General features: G+C 40.6%; 1 long non-coding RNA gene across 1 annotated transcript; it reads left to right on the top strand.

Moving 5' to 3' along the window:
* Positions 1 to 398: 398 nt before the first annotated feature.
* LOC107146668 lies at positions 399 to 17,508 on the top strand. Its single transcript, XR_001504057.2, has 3 exons — positions 399 to 1,640; positions 12,523 to 12,687; positions 15,209 to 17,508. It is a non-coding gene; the product is annotated as an uncharacterized LOC107146668 (long non-coding RNA).
* Positions 17,509 to 24,613: the final 7,105 nt, after the last annotated feature.

The following is a 24,613-nucleotide window of genomic DNA, read 5'->3' as shown; positions in this document are numbered from 1 at the left end:
CTGCTTTGCTATCCCCTTTCACATAGGTTGAGAGATCCTGCTCAGCAGTAAAAGGTGGTCATTTTCCTGCAAAATGATCCCATAACACAGGGATGGAAGCCATGACTCTCTGCTGCCTTCAGCATCCTTGAACTTGACAACATGATTTGCAGCATTATCCTTGTGTGTTCCTACCTCTGAGGACCAGAGACAACTCCTTATCAGCTTATACACGTCTCTGTTTACTTCATAAGGAATGAAAGGGAATATATTTCAACATCTTAAGAATGTATGGTTGGGCATTTGGAGAGTGCTTACTCTAAAAGATGAAAACGGTTTTATCTTCATTAGGAAACTTTGACATTTTTTTGTCAGGAAGCCAGGCCACAGTCTGTATATGCTCTCCTTGAAGTTTAACTGACAACTGCTCAGGCATAGGAAACCTTTATTGCTGCAGTGAGAAGCAAAGTGCTGTATAGTTGAATGCATTAATATTTTAGATTTTGAATAAAACCATAATCTTCCACTGGGGGACTTCTCTATTAGAGAAATTGAAATCTTGGCAACTCCTAGATAAGCCTTTTATCAATAAATTACCTATTTATTAAGATAAAGCAATGAAAGAACTCACTAGAAACTACTTTGATTTGGTACACTCAACTTTTGAATATATATACAAGATATTTTGCTATGCACTTTGCCTGTCTATGTCCTCTGTAAGCAAGAAGCCAATGCATGATATCCTCATTCTTCCAGTATAATTTCCACTCATTCAAGGGCCTATTTGATTGGTATTAGCAGACTGAACATGTGCCAGAGCCAAACTGTCCTTTTTTCTTAAACACAGAACTAACCAGGTTAGTAAGTGAGCAGCATATAGCACCAAACTAGGCCCAGTTCACAGGAAATTTAAAATAGTAAAGAGCTACATCTACTCAGAAATTAGTTTACTGATTAAATGAAAATTTTCCCTTATTAATATTCTGAACTGACATTTTTGCCAAGCTCTTTCTGCCTTATTTTTGTTTTGTTTGTGCTGCTGAGGATTGAACCCAGGCCTATGTGTGTGTGCAAGGCAAGAACTCTACTGAGTTATATCCCCAGCCCCTCTTTCTGCCTTTTTTAGTGTAGTGTCTTGAGTTGAAACACCAAAGTCCCCACTTTGAAATGCACATATGGTTTAGGAAGTCAGATTGTTATAGAACATTGCCACCCTATCAATAGGACAAAGACAGGAGCTTCTTCAGCTTTTTGCCTGAGATCATTTCTAGAGACTCAACTCTGGGTGTTGGGGTGCAAGGGCTATCTTTTATTTGTGGCAGCATATGATTGTTAATTTCATGTGTCAGTCAGCTAAGCCATGATCCCCAGATATTTGGTTGAACAATATTCTAGATGTTTCTGTGAAAATATTTTTTAGATGAGATTAATATTTAAATCAGCAGACCTCAACTAAAGCAGATGACCTTCCATGATATGAGTGGTCCTTGTCTAATCAGCTGAAGATATTTATTAACAAAAAAAAGACTGGCTTTCCTGAAAGAAGGGGAAATTCTTCCAGCAGACAGCTTTTGGACTTAACTGTAACATCAACTTTTCCCTAGGTCTCCATCCTGGCAGCCTACCCTGCAGATTTTGGACTTGACAGCCTCCAAAATCATGTGAGCCAATTTCTATTTGTTTATTTATTTTATTTTAAATATATTTTTTTAGTTGTTGAAAGACCTTTATTTTATTCATTTATCTCTATGCCATGCTGAGAATCAAACCCAGTGCTTCACATATCCAAGGCAAGCGCTCCACCACTCAGCCACAACCCCAGCCCATTTGAGCCAATTTCTTTAAATCTTTCTCCATATCTCCTATTGCTTCTGTTTCCCTAGAAAAGTCCTGACTAATCCATGGGTGATCTTTAATATGTCTTAGGGCCAAATGTATGAGTTCCTTTATTAAAACAATCTGGGATGGCAAGGAAGACTTTTGGCCATATGGCTTGGTATCTAAATCTGCCTGGACTTTAGCTGCTGGGGGGCTCCCTGAAAACCCTGCAACTGACCCTCAGAACTATGCCTCTTGGGGGAAAACCTAGGTTCTCTTACACAGAGCTGAGCTGAAGCCCCTTGGCATTTTCTCTCCAGCTAAGATTACACATGGCACACTCCTAGTCTGGCACAACTCAAGGATCTATTCAGAATTTAAACAGCACGTCTGAGTGCCAATATCATACAGGTGGGCCAATTACTTGTTTAAGGTTTAGTGTTTTGCTATACTCTCCCCATTCAAGTCACATAGAGCTGGCCCTGTTCTATTATAGTGCCATTTTCTATAATTTTGGTGCATTTCTGCTCATGGTTTCCCCTGACCCTATCCCAGGGAGAGGAACTGTAAGACAAACTCACAGAGTCACCTGAATAGATACAATATTACATGTAGATGATCTAACTCTGAATATTGGTAATGCTAATTATTATAATTATAATATTCATATATAGAAAATGCTTACTATGTGGCAGCACTGTTTTATAGATAACCAAACCCTTTAATGCTCACACCAACCTTAAATAACATAGCGCTATTATTATCCTGATTTTAAATGCAAGGAAACTGGACCACACATCCAATAGCACTAAAAATAGCAAATGACCCCAGAGGTTGTTCAGCTGTACTTATTAAAGGGCTTCCTAGTGTGTTCCACTGTTGGTCTTGGGGTTTCCCTCCCTGCCTCCATCCACAGGTGCACACAGCACCCGCATCCTAAGCCTGCCTTCGAGGACACCACCCTTTAGAACAGAGCAGATGTGGCTTTGCTTCCCACCAGAGAAGACAGCTGTTTTTTTTTTTTTTTAAACCAAAGTTCCATGTTGCTTATTTCTTGTAAGTATGGCTTCAACACATGTATGAATTTATAGAGTTATAAGTTCTCAGTGATTGTTATTAAATTCTTAACTGGGAGGGAACAGTCTTCTCTTGCCAGAATACACTGGAGAACTCTTCTTGGATTAAAGGAGCCCTTTCCACACATCTCTCTGGAGAATCTTCCAGTGCCCTGTAACATGTTCCCTCCCTTCAAGTGGAGGTTCACTTCTTTGCTGTGTGTCCTTGTCTCCCTGACATAACAGGAGTCCATGGAGCCCATTATACTCCATGGTAAGATGACTACCCAGGTAATTTTAAAAAAATATTGCCCTCCAGAAAAAAGGCAGCCATTATAACCCAAAGAATCAATTCTTGCTAGAACTGCAAGGTCTGAGTGCTGCTAGACATGGGCAGACAGAGCTGTCACTGTCACGAGGCAGGAGTAGGTGAGAAGGAACTGCAGACTAAGAGATCTGAGACCTGAGGACAGGGCCATAGAGTTAGAAACAGAGGTGGTGGCTCCTGATGCCCACTGGTGCAGACACTGATGAAATAATGGCCAGGTTGTAACCAAGAGAGGAATAGGGCCATAAGTGGATAGCCAGGAAAATGTTGGACGTGGGTTTGGGACTAGGCTGAAAAGACTCAGAATTGAGACTTAGAGACATCACAGTTATTCTTGCCTCAGAAAGCAATGACTTTTCTGAAGTGATAGGTAGATTCCCGTTCTCTGAGGATTGACAGCTCCCATAGTACTGGAGCCAGGGTGTGGGAGCTCTTCATGTTGTGAGTGTTACTCCTGGTAGCATACTCGTGTTCTTTTCTGTACAAGAAATTTAGATGTTCTTGGATCTTAAGAGCTTGTTTGGAGGTTTTAGCAGGGGAGCACAGCTACTAGTCTACCCTTGATGGAAGAACACTCCTCTTCAACCAAGAGTGCAGCGTCAGGAGGGATGCACATGGGGCTGTGAGGGGGGAAGGGGATACCGCCTAGCCAGCCAGATCAGCCGGATCAACCCTGGCCATCAATGGTGTGACAGATGTCCCAGCCAGATTACCCTTACATCCTAGATATTCTTGGAACACTGAATTGAACTATGTGAGAAAGAAAAGAAGGGAGAAGAGGAGGACAAGAAAGGGAAGAAGGGGAGGTGCATACCAGTGAATGAGCTGCAGCTGAGGCAAACTTTCTCTGAAATGCATATTTTAATATTTAGTTGTGTATCTGTCTCTAAATATAACATTCCATTTAAGAGAGGAACATGAATCTAATTTATGATTCAGATATTTTTAAAATCTCATTTGTTATTCCTCTCATGCTACAGGAAAGCAAAGTGAACTACATGAATGAAATAATTATATTTCATGTTCTTGAGTGATGTATTTGCCAGTTCTTTTCCTTTTCTTCCAGGTTTTTTTTTTTTTTTTTTTTTTTTTTGGTGAATTGAAGATGTCCAGAGTGGCGGGATTTGTAGTTATATATCTGTACATGCACACAATTGAACTATATAATTTGGCCAATATCATTCCTCAATAGTTTTTTTTTTGCCCTCCTCTCCTCCCTGTCCCCCTCCCTCTTCCCTTCCTCCTCTCTACTGATCTTCCTTCAAATCTCTCGAGACCCACTCCTCAACCTTTCTTTGTCTTTTTCCTCTCTGGCTTTCACATTTGAGAGAAACTATATAGCCCTTGACCTTCAGAGTTTGGCTTATTTCACTTAATATAATGGTTTCAAGTTCCATCCATTTTCCTGCCAATGACATAATTTCATTCTTTCTCATGATGGAGTAAAACTTTGTTGTGTATGTAAACCACATAGAGTATACCATATATCCATTTATCTATTGATGGACAACTAGGCTGGTTCCATAGTTTGGCTATTGTGAATTGTGCTAGTATAGCATGGGCCACTATAGTATGATGACTTTAATTCTTTAGGAAAATACTGAGGAGGGATATAACTGGGTCATATGATGATTTCAAGCCTACATTTTTTGAGTTATAAATATGTGCATTTATTTCTGAGATTTCTGTTTTGTTTTATTGATTTACATATGTGTTTTTATGAGCGTATTATGAAATTTCGGTTGCTACAGTTTTTTTTTTCTTTACAGGGGTGGCGTGCATGTCAGATGTCTTTATTTTTTCTTCATGCTTAAATTATATGCTTCTTAAAAAATCAAAATGGAACAGGGGTACATAAAGAAGAAAGTAGCAGTCTCTTATAATTCACATGTAAGAACCCTTAGAATGTAACTGTTTAACAGTGATTTATTGAGCACCTATCACATTCAAATGCAGGCACTATTTTAGAAGGTTCAAATACATCAGTATTTAAACAAAGGTCTTTGTCCTCCCTGGGTTTATGTTCTGCTGTGCTGTATGTCACAGTAGCCACCCTATGCCTAGATTTTTGAGGAACCTTCATATTAATTTCCATAGTCGTTATATTAATTTACTATCCCACCAATAGTGTAAAAGTGTTCCATTTTTTATCCACATTCTGTCCAGTATTTATTATTATGATGTTTGTATTCTTGATGGTTGCCATTATAATTATAATAAGATAAAAATCTGTGTAGTTTTGATTTGCATTTCCCTAATTGCTAATGATGTGGAACATTTTTTAAGTGTCCTTGAGCATTTTTTTTTATTTTGAACATTATTTTTCATATATTTGTTGGCCATTTTTATTTCTTTTTTTGAGAAATGTCTTTTTAGTTCATTTGTCCATTTGTTGTGTTTTTTTTTGTTAGTTTATTTGTCCCAGGAATTGAAACCAAGGAAATCTAACCACTGACCCATAAACCCAGCCCTTTTTAATATTTTATTTAGAGACAGGGTCTCTCTGAGTTGCTTAGGGCCTCCCTAAATTGCTGAGGCTGGCTTTGAACTCACAGTTATCCTGCCTCAGCCTCCTGAGCTGCTGAGATTATAGATAGGTGTGTACCACCACACCCAGCTTAATTCTTTATATATTCTGGATATTAATTCTCTGTCAGAGATTACCTATCAAAATTTTTTTCTCATTCTGTAAGTGCTCTCTTGACACTCTTGTTTCCTTTGCTCGGCAGAAGCTTTTTAATTTGATACCATCTCATTTATTAACTCTTAGCATTATTTATTAAGTCCTGTTGAAAAAGTCATTGCCTGACAGGTCGGGAGTGTTGACCCTATATTTTTTCTAGGAATTGCATAGTTTCTGGTCTAATTCCTAGGCCTTTGATCCATTTTGAGTTGACTTTTGTGCAGTAAGAGATAAGGATCTAGTCTCATTTGCTTCTATAAGAATAACCAGTTTTCTTGCACCATTTGTTTAAAAGGTCGTCTTTGGCACCTTTGTCAAGGTCCAGATGACTGTAGATGTGTGGGTTTGTCTCTATGTCTTCTGTTCTGTACCACCGGTCTATGTGTCTGTTTCTATGCCAATAGCATGAAGTTTTTGTTACTATAGCTCTGTGGTGTACTTTGAAGTCAGATATGGTGACACTTCCAACATTGCATTTTGGGCATAGAATTGCTTTGGTATCCTGGGTATTTTATTCTTCCAAAGGAATTTTAAGACTATTTTTTTCTAATTCTGTGAAGAATGTCATTGCTATTTTGATGGGGCTTGCGCTGAATATGCATATTGCTTTTGGTAGCAGGGCCATTTTCAAGTCTTTCTTAACAGCCTTAGAACAGATTTCGTGAAAACCCCTGAATAAGCACAAAAGGTAGTAGATGTTAGCAGAAGTTAAACTCACCTTCCTAGGCACTGTGGAAAGAAGCCACACTGGTCCACAGATTAGAGGGATACCTATCTAGAGAAAATGACGTTTAAGACTTATAAAAGATGTTATTCCAGCTGGGCACAGTGGCACATACCTATAATCCCAGAGACTTGGGAGGATGAGGCTAAGTCTGAGATATGTTTAAGAGTAGACTGACAATTTAGAAAGACACTGTCTTAAAATTAAAAAATAAAATAAAAAGGGTTGGGGAGGTAGCTCAGTAGTAGAGTACCCCGGGTTCAATCCTTAGTACTACACACACACAAAAGATATTACCCCGACTCAATCCATGCATAATTATAGCATTCCCCACTTACTTTGCAGGTTTTTCATTATTCTGTCCCATCCAGAGAAGACACATCTCTTTGGTTGGGTAGCTCTCATCCTCCAGTGTAGCAGCAATTCCTACCTATAAACCTACATAATTAGAGACCTAAAGGAGATCCACATTCCTTCCCCATTTTGTCTCTTTAGAACTCTCATTCATTTTCATTTTCCCTGACACATCCTACATGCTCTTCCTTCCCTTCAAGCTGCTCAGAGCCCAGCTGCAGGACAGCACATTTTCTAGAACTTTCTGGAGACATGGTGCCTCTATCTAAATGCCCTGTGGTCAGAGTTCTGGTAAACAATGAAAGGCGTGTGTGGACTTGTGGGCATATGAAGATTTTGCCCTTCTGCTTCTTGGTGGGAAGCTGGGGAGGCTGGCCCTAGTTCAACCTCCAGCTCTTTCTTTTTATGAAGATAATGATGATCACAGAGTTATATTATTGGCTTCCCTGAGGGCACTTGGAAACAGCCAGCCTGATGCTCTCACGTTCCTTTGCTTTTCATTTGGAAACAACATGTAGGGGCATATAGGCTTGGTCAAGATAATTTGAAAAGAAGAATTTTGGGATTTAATGAAATAATATTTAATAATAATAAAGTTAGCTCAATTGCACTGCATATTGCAACATGCAAAGGACTTTCACATGTACTTGAAACACTGAGCCATCTTTGTGGTTGCACAACTATTAAAGTAGATGTTTTCCTCTGTCTCCATTGAAAGTGTGGCAGGAATAAAATATTTGCCATTGAGTCTTTTGTATAAGCCATCCTATTCCCATGCTTTTCAGCACAGACTAAATCCCACCTTAATCTAGTGCTCCTTTAAACACCTGTACATCTTTTATAACCTATCATTTAAGCTAAAATTAGGATTCACAGTCATAGACTTGTTAATTCCCTTTATAACAAGGTGTGTTGTTATCAATCTGTGCTGATGATCCTTTAGTTTGGGCTTGCAATGCACAGATTCTTAGAGTGAAAGCAAAGCATAGGTGGGCTGGCTTACAGGATGTTATTTTCTCTTTTCTGCAACAGCTTATACCTCAACAGTCTCACAAGAAGCTGTGTGATAAAGTTTTGGCATTTGGGAAACATAATTCAACTTTGCAAAATGGTATGGACCAGCAGAGATCTTTCTGAACTAATAAACGAGACAGAAAATAAGCAATATTGAAGGGGAAGGTGTATCCCTGATCTTGAACTGAAAAAATGACTTTCTTTTCCTCCTAATCTTTCAAAATACTGAGATGGGCTGCATGTTACCCCTCAGTGGGCTCCACTGTCAGGAGTCTAGGCCAGTGAAGAGGGACTAAATGTATCTTTTCAATATCAATAACAAAAACACCCTTTTCACTGAGTACTTTACACAAAAGGTATGTTGCACGTGTGTATTTGTGGGCACACATAGATTTCCTAGCTCTGTTTACTGACAACACCTAGAAACAATGATCAATCCAATAGTGATGGACATCTTTAAGGCCTAGATATGGTCTCAAAGTACCATTTCTCACTAAAGGAAACTAGAGAAACGGACATTTCTAGGCTTGAGGTGGGAAATGTACAAGATGTGTTTTGGAACACCTTGTCATACCAGTTAATGAGGAAGCTGTCCAAGCCAACACAACCATGTCACAAACACTCAGAAGTCAACTTGAAGAGGCTTCCAAGTACCAAAGGGGGAAATTTGAGCAAAAAGGATCATAATTGTAATTATTTGAAATCCATCAAATAAGTTGAAATCCATGACTTAATAATGATGGAATCAGCTCTCTATCTGCAGTTCTGTATCTGTGGATTCAATCAACTGTAGATCAAAAATATTTGGAGCTGGGTATGGTGGCATATACCTGTAATCTCAGCTACCGGGGAGGCTAAGTCAGGAGGATCACAAGTTTGAGGCCATCTTATGCAACTTAGTGAGACCCCCATCTGAAAATAAAATTTTAAAAGGGCTGGGGCTGTCACTCAGTGGTAGAGTGTCTAGCATGCTCAAGGCCTTGGGTTCAGTCCCCAGAACCATAATCAAAACAAAACTGCATCTGTACTGAACTTTTTTTTCTTGTTCTTATTCCTTAAACAATTCAGTGTAACAGGTGTTTATATAGCATTTACATTGTTAGGTATCATAAGTAATCTAGAGATGGCAAAGTATCCAGGAGAACATATGTACACGGGTTATGTGCAACTGCTATGCATTTTGAATAAGGGACTTAAGCATCTGTGGATTTTGGTATCCATGGGGGTTCCTGGAATCAATACCCTCCAGGTACCATGGGATGACTGTAGGTTAAAAATTGGCCTCCTTCAGAGGATGGTGAGAAGCCAATTCATTTTTGTGAAAATTGCTAGATGAAGGGAGAATCAAATATTCTACTTTTCTATGTGAAGGTGCCACTGAGCAATCAAATAGTAGACGAGGGAACCCTGTTTCCCATAAAAGCATTCCAATGGAAGAATAAATAAATGGAAAAGAAGTGAAAGAACTAAAGTCTCACCATCTAGCAACCCTCTTTGAAGGAACAGATCCTGGCATTGAGCATCCACAGCTGTTATCATCACAACAAGAGAGACAACCAGACGTTAGTACGTGGCTCAGGATGAAAGAACAAGTCACCACCTAGAATCTTGCCAAAGATCAAACGGGAGACTGACCAGTTATCTGCATCCAACTCCTATTTGCAGGAAATCTAGAAGACAGAGGAACACGTTGTCTTATACCACAAATGTACAATCAGCAAAGGCCAGATGGCAGGAGGTCTATAGGTGAAATACTCAGATAAGTAGTAAGAAAAAGAAACTGAAGAAGTAGGGAACTGGTATAACACAAGTCATGTTGAAATTTACAAATGGTTAATATTCTGTTGTGGTATTTAGGGATGAACACTCAGATTTTTTTTTTTTTGGTATGGAATTGAACCTAGAGGTGCTTTACTAATGAGCCACATCCCCAACCCTTTTTTATATTCTATTTAGAGACAGGGTCTCACTGAGTTGCTTAGGGCCTGGCTAAGTTGCTGTGAGGCTGGCTTTGAACTTTCCGTCCTCCTGCTTTGGCCTCCTGAGCCACTGGGATTATAGGTGTGTGCCACCACACCCCGCAACACTGAGGTTTTAACCAGGGAGAAAACACCAACAACACAGAATATAAAAGCATAACTAAATCAGGTTACTTTAGAAGTCAGGGTAGTGATTAGCTTTGACAGGAGGAAGCCACATGGACCAGAATAGGACACATGGAAGCCACCTGGACCAGACTTTGATTGTGAGTGGAAAGTTCTCTCTTGGCCTGGTTGGTGGTTGCTCAGGAGTTCACCTTGGAATACCTTACAAGTTCCTCAGCCACTTTGTGTGGTTTCTGGAACCCGTGTTTTATTTAATAATGGAAAGATTAAAAGAGAAGAAGAATATAAGAATAGCAGTTTTAAATTTACATTTTTACCAATGCAATAAAACGCTTAGATAGTCAAGAACACTTTGGGTCCAGATACAATATAATGGGATGATAAAGAGCATGAGCTTTGGAACCACCCCACCAAATCACAGCTTGAACATTTTCAGACTGTGTAAACCTGGGCAGGTTACTCAGCCTCTCTGTTGTCTCGCAGTTTTCTCTTCTATGACATGGAGGTTGTTACAGTTCCTACTTCAGAGTGTCTTCATGAGGTTTAAGTGAGATGATGCATGTGAACTTCTAGAATACTGTAGGCATGCTTAGTAAGGGCTCAATATGTGATAGGCACATATTCTTTCTTCTTGTTTTGTTTCCTGTTATTTTCCTCTCACACGGCAGCACTATCTCTGCCTTAAAAGTCCTGGCCAGGGACTTGTGGGCAGGTCCTCCGCTAGTCCTCAACTGGGTCCCTCTCATCCTATTCTTTCTATTTTGCATTTAAAGACACAAAGAGGAATCTGACAGGATGGATCAGGAAAGATCCCAACTGGGCAGATTCAACCTGCTTAATGGCCAGCAAGGAAGGAAAGGGACTTTTTTTATTTGCTACTGGATTCCCAGTTCCTTAAACAGCGCCTGACAGAGGTGATGGACATTGCTGAAAGGAGGAGTGAAAGAACTTACAGAACATGATTTAGAAAGCTCTGCTCCAGGATTTCCGTGGTCCATGGCTTTGGTTTTGCTTCCCTCCAGCCCAGCTGTTTCTCTTCCTTGCTGCCCCATTTCCGTGTTCATGAGTCAATTCGTGTCTATGTATCCCCTGGACAAAATGTATGTATTGCACTCATCCTTCCTCCAGAAAGCCAGACATTGACCCCCACCCATGCCTGTCACCCTGCTTGTCACTTTCCTCAGGAGCTCCCTCCTGCCCAGCCAGTCCCTCTTCCTCCAGTGCCCTTCAAATCCTTGCCCCACACCTGGCTCCTTCCCATCCTATAGTATCAGTATCCTTTGGAGCAAAGCCTTTCTGGACCAGCCTCTCATTGGTATGTGTCCCTATACCTTGCTTGTTGAACCCTCCTGTCTTCCTTCAAAGTACTTCCTATGTCTCTTCCTGTGAACAAATGTGATGAATACATGGAGCAGTACTTGGCCACAAATGCCTAGCTGCAAACTGCCAGAGTGGAGGCGTGAGTGTGAGCAGACTTATCCATTGTCTCCATCTTGACTTTCAGGAAGGTGCCATGACTGCTGAGCTTAATAGCTGCTGCTCCTTAGTGGGGTTCCATAAATACTTTCCATAAGTACTTTGCAAATGAATGAATAAACAAATGGATACAATGTGAAGCCTTAAGAATGACCTTCTCATTGAGAAGGGACACCAAGGAGACAGGGAATCCAGGGCAGGGAAGCTCATCAGACTTAAGGAAATAAGCTTTTTATTACCTGAAAGATGTGCCTACAGTGAAAGAGACCACTCCCTGACTTTACTGAAAGGCAGGACTTAGGATCAGGACTGAGCCTGTAGACAAGGATGAGGGCTTCAGGATGGTGAGCAGGATTCCTGGGCCTCACTGGTGTTCAATAGGCAATCCTTGAAATGCTGATCCCCTTGGGCATTTCTGAGGTTTCTGAGAGTGACTGATGCCTAGGTTCCACCAAGGACTCAGCATGGCCCATCCCTGACAGGGTTCATTAGGACTTGGTGTGATCTGTACCTGTAGATAGTATAGCTTAGAAAGGCTTGCCTTTGAGTCTTGGTTTTGCCACTTCCTGTGTGACCTGGGGCAAGTTCTTAACTTTTCTGAGATTTGGCTTCATTGTCTATAAATTGACAATTTTCTACCTTCTTTTGTTATTCTGAAGATGAATCAAGATCATGTGAAGTGCCTTGTCTCATATTGCTCAAACCTGACTGTAGTCAGAAAAGTCTTTAGGGAATTTAAACTGTGCTCACACACCTGGGCCCAATTGCTGAAGATTCCAATGAAGCAAAACTGGGTTTTTCCAAAAATCAGGTTTAGGAAAGCTAAAAGATAACAAAGCTCAGGCCTTCCCTGAGCAATGTCATATATGCAAAGCCACAGAAAATGGTAGCTTTTTCATCTACCTCTTCCTCCACTGCCACCACCTCATCTTTTTTCAGGTCCTGCATGTATGTGTGTCTGAGTGTGTGTGTTTCTTTGTTATTAGGTGCAACATAAGTGGACTCGAGAAGCAGAGCCTTGAAAAACAAGTAAAGGCTAACAGCAGGCATGTTGAATATTGAATCCAGTCAAGGGCCAGACGAAGGCTGCAGGAGCTGAGGTCTTGGTGCTAATTAGTCAGCCTCAGATATCTGGAACAGCAAATGTGAAGGTGAGAGAGACAGCCCTGCCAAAGCAAGCTTTGCATGAAATGACACATATACACCTTTCCAGTTTTTCTGTATTTTAAAAATTCACTCTGTGCTTGAAAAAATCACTTTTTACTAAAGCTGGAAGCACTCTTAAACAAAGTATAACCACACAGAATAAGAGTTGTAGAATAATGTAATTTTCTAGTGCAATGGAAATTTACAAAGTGGCTCCTGGGTAAACACTACTGAGACATTTACATTCATTTATTTATTCAAAGTGTTTATGAAGCACTTTTAAATAGGTGTTGGAATATAACAGTGGCAAAAAAATCCCTACCCTCTTGGAGTTTACATTCTAGTGAGAAAAGACAGGGCATAAAAGAATAAACATAATAAGTAAATCATAAAATGTTAGAATAAGATGAAATGCTATTTAAAGGGTTTTTTGTTTTGGTTTGGTTTTTTTTTTTTTTTGCAGCCAGTGCAAGGGCCCTCAGGCACACTGAGTATGTCTGAGGAGCAGCCAAGGCCAGGCTGGTCTCAGTGAAGAGCAGTTGAGGACTAGAGAATGAAGCTAAAGAGAAAATGATTAGATGATGTCAGGTTTTATAGGTCAGTCTGAGACTTTGGCTTTTACATTGAGTAGGACAGAAAGCCTACGGGTGGAAGGGTGGTGAGAAACTGAAGGGATAAGATTTATAGTATAACAGGATCACTTTGCCTGCAGCTTTGAGCATATATTTTAGGAAGGCAAGGATGCAAGGAGGAGACACATGAGGAGGAGCCTGCAGGGATCCAGGGAGAGTCTCAGTGACGGACTGAGGTGGAGCCAGTGTAGGTGGAAATTCTGCAGGATTGCCTGACAGTTTGAAGTGGGGCATAAGAAATAGAGTGGAATTAGAAAAGAACTCCAAGTTTCTTTTGTTATTGTTGTTGCTATTGTTCCTCCTCCTCCTCCTCCTCCTCCTCCTCCTTCTCCTTCTCCTTCTCCTTCTCCTTTTCCCAGAGTGACTTAAAGGACTGAATTACTTTCAAGGTAGGAAGATCATAGGTGGATCCAGTTTGGGGAGTGATATTAAAGTTTGCTTTTGGTTATCAGAGTTTGATTCCCAAGTGGAGACTTAGGACACACTGGACCAAGGGTCTGGAGTTAGGAGAAGCAGGAGGTGCATATGTGGGACCATAAGCATACAGATGGCTTTATGCCAGAGTCTGTATGAAGTCACCAAGGAGCTGTGGTGCAGATGGGGGAAAAGTACGAGGACTGAGCTTCAGCCCTCCCCAGGAGGTGGGGGCCACAAGGAGGAGCCAGCAGAGCAGAGCAATGAGGGAGAAGTCAAGGGAGTGTGGTGTCCTAGAATCCGAGGGAAGCTGGTATGGTGGAAAGGTGAGGGAAGGGGTCAGAGGAATGTAGCCAAAGCTGCTGGTGGTTGAGTAAGAGAACTGAGAGGTGCCCATCAGATTTAGTACTGGGGAGGCCACTAGTTACCCTAACAAAAGCAGAGGAGTTAAAGCCCATGTGTGGAGGAATTGAAGACAGAATAGAGAAATAGAAAGTAGCTTACAGGGAACTGGGTCAAGAGGTTTTTATATTTTTGTTTTTAGTGGGAGTGATAATAGCATTTTTGTGTGATGATGAGACTAATGCATGAGATGAGGAATTCTTGATGAGAGAGAGAGAGAGAGAGAGAGAGAGAGAGAGAGACAGAGAGACAGAGAGAGAGAGAACGAGAGAACAAGCGAGCAGAGTTGCTGGAGCAACAACCTTCAGTAGGTGGGAGGGGATGAAGTCTGCGTGCAGTGGAGGCTTGGCATTAGCTGGGCACATTGACAGGAAGCTGTAGGATCAGATTGAGGCAGCACATATGGTTGCTGATGCTGGCTCTAGTTTTCTCTGTGAAATGATAAGCCAGCTCATGTTCAGGAAGGAAGGAGGGGGAGATGACATCAAAAGCCCAGGGAGGGATAAGGCACTGTGTGGACTGCCAGGACAGCGGGAGATCTACCCATTGGGGCGTGGTCATGGTTGCCTGGCAGCAGGAGGAGCTTGTCAATGTTCACCTTGAACACAAAGTGGGATCAGTGAGTGTCATTATGAGTTTGTCCCCAGTCACATGTAGCTGCTCAGAGGCAATCTCAGTTTGCTGGTTTAAGGATTGAGATGTTGCAGGTGACAGAACTGGAGAGGGGTGAGGAAATAGAGATCAGATGCTCAGGGGTCATTGTGGCAATTGACCATTTAAGCAGGCTGTAGAGCGAAGAGGGCAAGGGGCATAGGAAGGTGGTCAGATTAATATAGGGGAAGTCCCAGTGGGAGGAAAGTGGCCAGAGACTGAATAAAAATGAGAATAAGGATGGTGTGGTTGTTCTCCACTAAGCATGGCTGAGCTACATTTTAAAAAATCTCTCTGCAGTTAGATGTGTTCAATGACTGATTCTGGCAAAAGGAATGTGGTGGAAGAGATGTGCCCAGTTTCTAGGCCTGGCACATAAGAAGTCCCCTCATGCAATCATATCTCCTCCCTCCTTTCTGTCTTCCAGTGGAGTGCAGAGAATCCAGCCAAGAACTGTGAGACCAGGGAATGGCCACACCTCGGGCCAGAAGGAGCCTGTCCCCCTGCATGGAATCTCTCCACCCAACCCAACAGTGTGATGTAGCACAAAACAATGAAATACATTTAGAATGTGCTTATTTAGTCAGATTTATAATATTTTTAAAAAATTATTCTCCCTCTACCAAATTGGAGATGCTGAAATTATTGGTCTGGGAGGGTATGTCCTTGGTAGTGGGTGGTTGCTTTGTCACTAAATAATATGGAATGCATCACAGTGCTCCTCAAACTTGAAAGTCCCTGAGAGTCACCTGGGGATCTGGTTAAAATGCAGATGTTGATTTAGTAAGCGGCCATGACCCTGTTTTCTTAAGGAGTCCTGGTGATACCCATGCTGCTGGCCCATGAACTACTGGGTGAGAATCTCCTCCAAGATTGTTGGAGGAGAGAAGTTCGTGTGACCAAGAGGACAGGTTGTTGGAGTCCTGTATTGAAATGTATTGAAATCAACAAGAATAGAGAAAGTAGTATAGGGGAGAACAAATGAGCCAGGAACTGAAATAATCAAACAATGAGCTGGGAGTAGAGAATAGCAACAAGGAGAGGTAATGGGTGGAAGGAAGTGCAGAGGACTGTTAACCAGGGAGGAGGGTAAATGGTATGGAAACAGTGTTTGGGGGCAAGGGCAAAATCATTCAGCCTCCAGGCCCAAGGGTTGGAAGAATGAGGGAAAAGCATCACTGGTGCAGAACGGGGTTGCCTAGGCAGTGGTGTCTCAGGGATCCAGGGGAAGGGAAGGTTCAGGACGGAGAGAAGGGACTTGGCTAGAGGATTGTGAAGCCAAAGGGCACATGGAGGGGTCTTGAAATGGGAAGATGGAGACAGAATGAGGGATGTGTGAATGGGGGGCAGAGAGTGGGAGGAGAAGGGTGATCTGAGAGTCTGGACTTCCTATGGCCACAGACACAGACAGGGATAAAAAAGCAAGATGCAGTTAGTCCTCAGGAACCGAGGGCAGAGGGTGGTAATGAGGGGCAGGGAGTGGTGTGTGCATGGGACTGTCTCGACTCCTGATGGTGGAGACAGGGAGGTCTGGGTAAGTGTGAATGGCATTTGTCCTGCTCCAGGGTTCTTCTTGAACTCAGGCTCCTTTTTAGCTCCTGTGGATACAAGAAAGAATGCCTGCTAGGCGTCAGGTCTAATAGTTGGGATTAAGACAGTGTCACATTCTCAGGAAGCTCAGTTTATCCATGGAGGAAAAGCATACCTCTACATATAATATGCCTATTATAATATGCAGTCTTCATTTAAAAGTTTGCTCTGTGTTCATTATAGAAAGCCGCGTCTGTGCTCTTGGCATTCTTTGCATGACTGGGTGGCTGTGCACAAGTTCCACCTACCAGGTGAGCCTTAGCTAATTCCCTTAGCCCTGATGCTTTGCTTCTCACTGAGCAGTCCATGGGCCAGCAGCATGGGTATCAGCAGGGCTCCTTAGGAAGGCAGGATCTTGGCCACTTACTGAATCAGTATCCCCAGGTGATTCTCAGGCACTTTAAAGTCTGAGAAGCACTGTGATGCGTTCCATAATATTAGTAGGAACAAAGCAGGTGCCTCCAAGAAGAAAAACAGCAAGTCTAAGAAGAAGCCTGAGGAAGGATTACATGTTACTCATCAACCTTCAAATCCCAAATTCAATGCAGTTTTTTTTCCAGCCCTGGCAGCATCCTGGATTCATGTGAACTTCATTAAAAAATAAAACAAACAAAGTTCTAACTTGCATGACTTGAAAAACATTTCACTGTTTCTTTAGGGAGAAATAGATCAGAACAAAGTTGATTATACAGAATAAGGGAGAAAACAACCCTGAACTTTTAACCTGCATGAGTTGTCATTAGAGTCTTAGAGAATTCCAGAGTTCGCAGCAGTCTTTTTCCTTGTTGGATGTTGGCTGCTCATTAGAGTCACCTGGGGAACTTTCAAAACAGGAAAGAATACCAATGTTGAGTCCTAACTCCAGTTATTCAGACTTAAGTCATCTGGGGTGAGACCCTGGCATCAGATGATTTTTCAAAAGCTCTCTGAGTGATTCTAATATGCAGCAAGGAATGAGACACCTAGGTAGAAATAAAATGCAAGGCACTTTAAGTTATCTAGGAGCCAAATTAAAAATGGAGAAACAAATGAAATTGATTTCAATCATGTATTTTATTTAATATATTCAAAATATTACCACTGAACATGTGAAAAATGATAATGAGATATTTTCTTTGTTTCTTAGTGAGGCTTCAAAATCTGGCATTTATTTTGGGCTCGAAGCATACCTGTTTCAAGACTGTGAGAGCCACGTGCAGCTGATGGTTGTGGCGGAGAGTGCTGCTTCAAGTACTAACTGCAGAGCCAGGCTCTGGAAGATAGGTGTTACAGTTTGAATGTGAGGTGTCCCCCAAAATCTCTTGTGTGAGACAATGCAAGAAGGTTTAGAGGAGAAATGATTGGGTTATCAGAGCCTTAACCCTATCAGTGAATTAATTCCCTATACCACTCATTAACTGAGTGGTAACTGAAGGCAGGTGGGGTGTGGCTGGAGGAGTTGGGTCTTTGAGGGCATGCCTTTGGTGAGCTGAGCTTAGTCTTTCTCTGCTTTCTGATCATCCTGTGAGCTGCTTCCCTCTGCCACACACTTCTGCCATGATGTTCTGCCTTTTCCAGAGCCTGTCTTCTATGGACTGAGACCTCTTAAACTGTGAGATTCTAAATAAATTTTTCCTCCACTAAAATTGTTCCTGTCAGGTCTTTTAGTCACAGCAATGAGAAAGCTGACTTGAACAATAGGTTTCTACCTCTGGAAAAGCAACAATTGCCCATTTAAAGCAGAAGAGGAACATCGGAAGATAATGAGCGGTAATTCAGCATTTCTTGAATTATTTCCTCAGGACGATTGCAAATAGCCCCTTAAAAATCACTGTGGAAGTTCTACGAAGAGGTAGGATTTAGAAAGTTCCCAGATTTTCTTCCTAAAAGGAAAGTGTTGTCTGAGATTTCACTGACCTAGGCACATCCTTTGCCATGCTCTACTGTGAAGGCACACGGATGAGTACAGTGCTGGGTTCACAGCCTAAGGTGTGGGCAAATAATCCTATTCATCTGGTTTTGATGTAGGGAAAGTAAATGTGTGTGTGTGTATGCTCTTTTCTGCCTTGGAATGAGCCACTATGAAGTGCAGGCATCTTTGGGGGTTTTGGTATCTGCATAACTGAGTTAATGTTGGAATCAGGGATGGGAGAGGATAAAATTCTGTGTTTTGGCATTGTTCCAATCTCCTTCCTCCTCTTAAAAAAAGAAGCATCATTCACGGATCTTCTCCCAGATCAGCTGTGAAGAATAAAAAAGACCTTAGTATTGACATTAGATTGATTTCCTAGGTTTTAATTTTTACCCTGTTTTTTTTTTCCCTAAAAAAAGTTAGAGAAATCAGCCACTGGCATATGTTAAACTATAACCAGGTCATGGAGGTCTTCAGAACCTGAGGCAAAGAAGCAGAAAGCCTTAGTGGCATGTGCTGAGAACTAGGCTAAACTAATTTCTCAGGACGATTGCAGAATGGCTTGCTAGCACTAGCAGTCAAAAGTAGAGACTTGGGAGGGTTGGCCCCCAGTTACTCCTGTCCCTGCATCCTCTCCAACCATCCAACTCCCTATGCTTTTCATTTATCATCAACATGTCTTAGCTTCCATCAAAGCTACTTCTTCCTGAAGCTGACCATGGTTTATAAAAAGAAAACACTGAGATAAACAAAAATTGCCTTTGTTTCATCTACCCGCTCCATTTTGAGCCCTTCCCAGTGAGAGAAGCATAAGACCTCTTCTCTTCTGAAGGTCCTGGAGTGTATCTCTATGTCAGAATCCCCCTCAGCAGAGCCATGATCTTACCCACACCAAACTATAATCTTTTACTTCAAGGTTCAAATGACACATAATCGGTTGTCTCTATCCCAAGATTTTTGTGAAAAGGAATAAAGCTCTACCAGAAGAATATAAGGCATCAGCCAGATAGTGGGGATTTCTTAAAGGTGATTATTAAATTAGACCTAATGGAATCCTGAAATACCACCATGTAGGCAATAGTGTGACCTTTTGGCAAGGATTAAGTTGGAGAACCTTCAAGGGGTCAAGTACAAGCCTGCAATTATGGTACGCTGCCACTTGGGGCACTTCAGGGCCTTGGCCGTGTTGCCAAACTCCCAGGCTAAATATAATCAGAGAATAAGGTTACTTTTACTTTTTTAAAAATGTAGACTTTAAGTACTATTGCCAAAATTAGGTTTCAAGATGATTCAGATAAGTAAATTCTCTAGAAAATCAAAGCCTGAGAAAAATCTTTCTACCTGCCCTCACTGTTTTCATCTTTCAAGGCTAGAGACATTGTTTATAGCCAAGATGTAATGACTGGTTCCTTCTGACTCCCACTGATCTCTTCTTTGAGAACCACCTCTTTTAAAGGAGAACTTTTAAACAGGATTCTCACAATTTCAGTGGCCTACCACTTCCTGTCACTTTCCCTGCTTCCTTTTCTACAGTGTGGAACAGGAGGAGCGTTGCTGCCAGCACGTGGGGGTGCGTTATAGACTTGACTGAGGAGGATAGTCACATGAATTAGGCTCTTTTTTTTTTTTTTTAAATAAATGAAGTCATTTCGGCGGATGGCTGCAAGATGTTTTAAGGGCTTTTTGGGTCAAATTATTCTGAAGTCATTTGTTAAGAGAAGTCTGACACTTAGGAGACAAAATACGTGTTATTTAATCTGCAACTCTACAGTGCTCTCTTTTGTTTAAAGATTGGGTCTGATTTGTTCTAATGTGAATGACCGTAGGACACATGGTGCACTGTTTCAGGTTAATGCTGAAAACTAAGGTGAAGACAGGTTATGAAAAAACCTTAATGTTTGCTTCTAGAGATTGCACGCAATTTTGTGGGAGCAGGGAACATTGAAGGTTTGGAGTAAGTGGGATGACGTTCTTACAGTGGTACTTTAACAGCAGGGGAAATGAATAGAAGGAGAAAGGCTCAAAATCTCCGTGGAAATGGAATCGATAGGACCAGGCAGCCAATCAAACTGTGGGAACTAGGGAAGAAAGAAGAATTAAAGATGGCTCTGATTTTGAGTACAGGAGAGTGCTAGTGTCCTGAAAAAATAGGGAGATCAAAAGTTCAGAAGAAATAGAATAAACTTGATTGTGAAGAGCAAATAAAAATATGTACTGGAAGCCCCTTGAAAAGTAAAAAGTACTATTCCCATGTAATAAAATAATAGCATTTATTAAACATGGGGCAAGTATTTCTGTACTTTCTCAGAAAAAGGCTGAGCCTTCCCTACATTAAAATGATTTTTACGTCTAGGAGGAAGGAACTTTGTGCAGAATAGATCCTAGGCTTCTTTTCCAGGTGGGCTAAATGAGAGAAAGCAATGACAAAAGAGCAAAGTAGTCACTCGGCATGGCATGGCAGCTTGGACATGATGAGCTTTGGTACAGGAACATGGTCTTCAAGTGGAATTGGCCAAGTTCAGATTTGGACTCTGCTACTTAACCAGATGAGTTATCTTGGGCAACTTAACCTGTGTGTTCATCAATTTTCCCATTTGTAAAACTGAGCTAATAAATGTAGCTGCTCATGAGGATTAAGTGAGTCCATGCTTGTAAGTGCTAAAAACAAACCCCAAACACACACAGCAATACCTCAAGAGCTGTTAGTAGTGGTATCATGGGAGTTAAATCAGAGAAAGTTGCAATGACGTGATCAGTGATGTCAAATGCTGTGAGGCCCTTGTGACAATGGGGAGGAAACAAGGTCATTGTGTTTGGCAAAGGGAGCTGCATAATGACATTATGCAGGAGAATTTGCTTAGATCTATGGTGGGGGAAGGCAAAGCTTACCTCAGGGATATTGTATTTCATTTATTGTGTTTGTTAGAGTAATAGTAATAGCAATAACAAAAAAATATATATAATTATTTCTTTCACAGTGGTTTTCTGATAGAATTGTAATACATTGAGAGGATTTTATTTTTACTCTTCTTCTTGCACATGAATAAAGCCCAAAAAGTAACAACATGTTAAAAGAAAGGGTGTTCATATTGTTGGCTCTCCATTTCTGTGGGTTTTGCAATTGCAGATTCAACCAACTATAGATCAAAAATATTTGAGCTTGGTGTGGCACATGTCTATAATCCCAGGAGGCTGAGACAGAAGCATCACAAATTCAAAGCTAGATCAGCCACACCAAGGCACTAAGCAACTCAGTGAAACCTGATGTGGCTCAGTAGTTGAGTGCCCCTGACTTCAATCCCCAGTACAAAAAAAAAAAAAAAATTGTTTTTTTTTTAAAAAAAATTGCATCTGTACTGAACCATACCAACTTGTTTTCTTATCCTTATTCCCTGAACAGTACAGCATGACAACTATTTACAGAGCATTTACATTGTATTATGTATTATAAGTAATGTAAAGATAATTTAAAATATATCGGAAGATGTGTAGTAATTTATATGCAAATGCAAAGCCATTTTATTTGAGGGACTTAAGCATCTATAGAGTTTGGAGGGGTGTCCTGGAGCAAATCCCCCAGGGATACCAACTAGATGATTTAAAATACACAGAAGGATGTTCATAGGCTATATGCAAATACTATTCCATGATATATGGCGACTTATGCTTCCTAGAATTTGGTATCTGATTTAAAATACTTAGGGCTGGGGATGTGGCTCAAGCGGTAGCACACTTGCCTGGCATGCGCAGGGCGCTGGGTTCAATCCTCAGCATCACATAAAAAAATAAAGATGTTGTGTCCACCAAAAACTAAAAAATAAATATTAAAAAATTCTCTCTCTCTCTCTCTCTCTCTCTCTCTCTCTCTTTAAAATACTTAATATAAAGTAAGTGCTGTGCAAATAGTTGGTATACTATTTTGTTTTTGAATTTGGAAAATTTTTATTTTCTTTTTTCTTTTGGTACTAGGGATTGAAACCAGGGACATGGCTTAACCACTGAGCCATGTCCCCAACACTTTTTACATTTTATTTTGAGACAAGGTCTCATTGAATTGCTTAGAGCCTCTCTAAGTTACTGATACTGGCTTTGAACTCACAATCCTCCTGCCTCAGCCTCCTGAGCTGCTGGGATTACAGACGTGTACTGTTAGAGTCTGTAAACAAGTCAAAATAACACCTGGCATTTTGCCAGGGGAATGTTAAAGTTCGTAAACAAGTCTGGATGGTGCCTGGCAAAATGTCAGAGGGAGTGGTTTGAGAAGTAACAAAACCGAGCCATTAGGTGTAGAGATTCCTGATTGGTTGACTGATGTATCTAGTTTATGCTAATTAGATAAGCTGTGTGGAATGTATAAATACTGCTCCTGTCCTGCAATAAACGGCTCCCACTCCTGCTGTATCAAGTACACAAGTTATTCGTCACCCCCCCTGATTATTCTGCTGCAGCTGGACTGCGGCAGTGTACCACGGTGCCTGGCTATTTTTATTGTTTTTAACATTCTCAATCCATAGCTTATTGAATTCCTGAAGATTTAGAATCTGTAGATTCAGAGAACCAACAGGTTTTGCCAGATTATTCCCCAAGAGGACACTTGTATGTGCATATGCATGTGTATGTGCTAATAGAAAAATATGCCTTGCTTTAGTTTCTATTTCTCTGATTATTTCTAAGTTTCAATACTTTCTAATTTCATTCCTCTAATATCATTTGCTGGTTCAGCTTTTTGTGTTGGCTTATTTCTAAGAAAACGATTCTTAAATTAAACTAAGATGGATGGTGATAATAAAGTTAGATTATTTTTTACTTTCTGATACTTACCCCCACCAAAATATAGTCTTGAGTCTAGAGCTATGCTTTTGAAATGCAATCACCATGTCAAGGTTTGATGCATATGAGTTTTAAAATGGCCAAATCCTGTTTGTACTCAAACAGAATAAACCAGCTGAAATACTTCCCTCAGGGGAAAACAGACAAACAAACTTCAGAAATCTTTAAAAAGAAAAAAGATCTTTAAGAAGTAAAGCTCAATATAATATACAAGTACTTAAAATGGTGGGGCAATTTGAAAGCATTTTTTAAAAAGTAATCAGTTTTTTTCATAGATTGATTGAAAACCTAAATGCAAGATTCCTTAACATCTTGTACCTACAGAATCAATTTCTTTCTTTCCATGAAAACTGTACTTTCTGTTAAAAACACAGAAAAGAAAAATGAAAAGCCTGGGAAATGGAAAATGACCAGTGTGTGGGTTACAAGTTCTAGCATTTGATGTGTTTGACACATAACGAATGTCCTTTTTGTCCTGCTGTATTGATCAATTGGCAAGAAGAAAAAATCAATTCCAGACCCCCACCCCAAAAAAAGCAAGCAGGAAAAAGAAAGGAGAAAATTTATGGGTGGGTTATAAGAATATCTCAAGGAATCCAAGTGTGTGTGGGGTTGGGCGGGGGGTGTAGCTGGGCTATAGGAAGAGTCAGGGAGGGAGCTTTTGGGGGATACCTCCTTTCTCTTAATCTCTGTCTCTACTTCTCTCAATGCCAAGTTTGTTCTTTTACTTAAGGTTTTTCAGTCATGAATCCAAAATTTTTGGGAAAGAACCAATTTGCTGAGCTTATAGGAAGCTACCTATATGTGGGTCTCCTATAGCTGTGTGGGCAGAGATTCCATAGTATGAAGACATGGCATTTCCTACTACAACTATTTGGGTAGTAGATGAGTGGATAGAAGCTGTTCTCAGCAAAAAAAGTACACAGGGCAAAAAATTAAATAGTGTGTCATCTATACCTGCTATCTTGTTTCCCTTTGTGCCAGCCAACTGCAACTTCAGCTTTTCAGGAACTCTTGATGTATTCTTCCATTCCTCTGGTGTACTATGCAATGGGACACTTTTTGTATATTTGTGTCTTGTGTCTATGTTCAAGTAATGTCTTATAAATACCTATGTATTTATCTCCTGTGTGTATAGAAATAGAAAAGCACAATTAAAGAAATGCTTCTATGAAAAATGTCTAGAAAAACAAAATAATGTTCTTTGTTTAAATAAGTTCTAGAAACACTGAGCTAAACAAAGATACACATTTTTTTTTTTATTAATTCAGGGTCTTTAGTGTGCTAACATGTTCTGCATATGTATAATGGAGTTGGGGAAAGAGAATTAGTTTCCTAAACTTATTGAAATACACATATGCGTGTGTGTGTGTGTGTATTTAAATTTGACAAATATCTAGAAACATCTTGGATATCATCTAGAATGCAATTTTGGAAATGCTGGCTCAGGTTTAAAGAAATGAAAAATGGAGGAAAAAGGTGTTGTGTACCAAAGAGATGAAATTTGTTAATATAAAAACC

The sequence above is a fragment of the Marmota marmota genome, unplaced genomic scaffold (assembly GCF_001458135.2).
Source record: "Marmota marmota marmota unplaced genomic scaffold, marMar, whole genome shotgun sequence".
NCBI classification, from domain to species: Eukaryota; Metazoa; Chordata; class Mammalia; order Rodentia; family Sciuridae; genus Marmota; species Marmota marmota.
The sequence above is the reverse complement of the archived record's forward strand: the minus strand, read 5'-3'. Positions and strand labels throughout refer to the sequence as shown.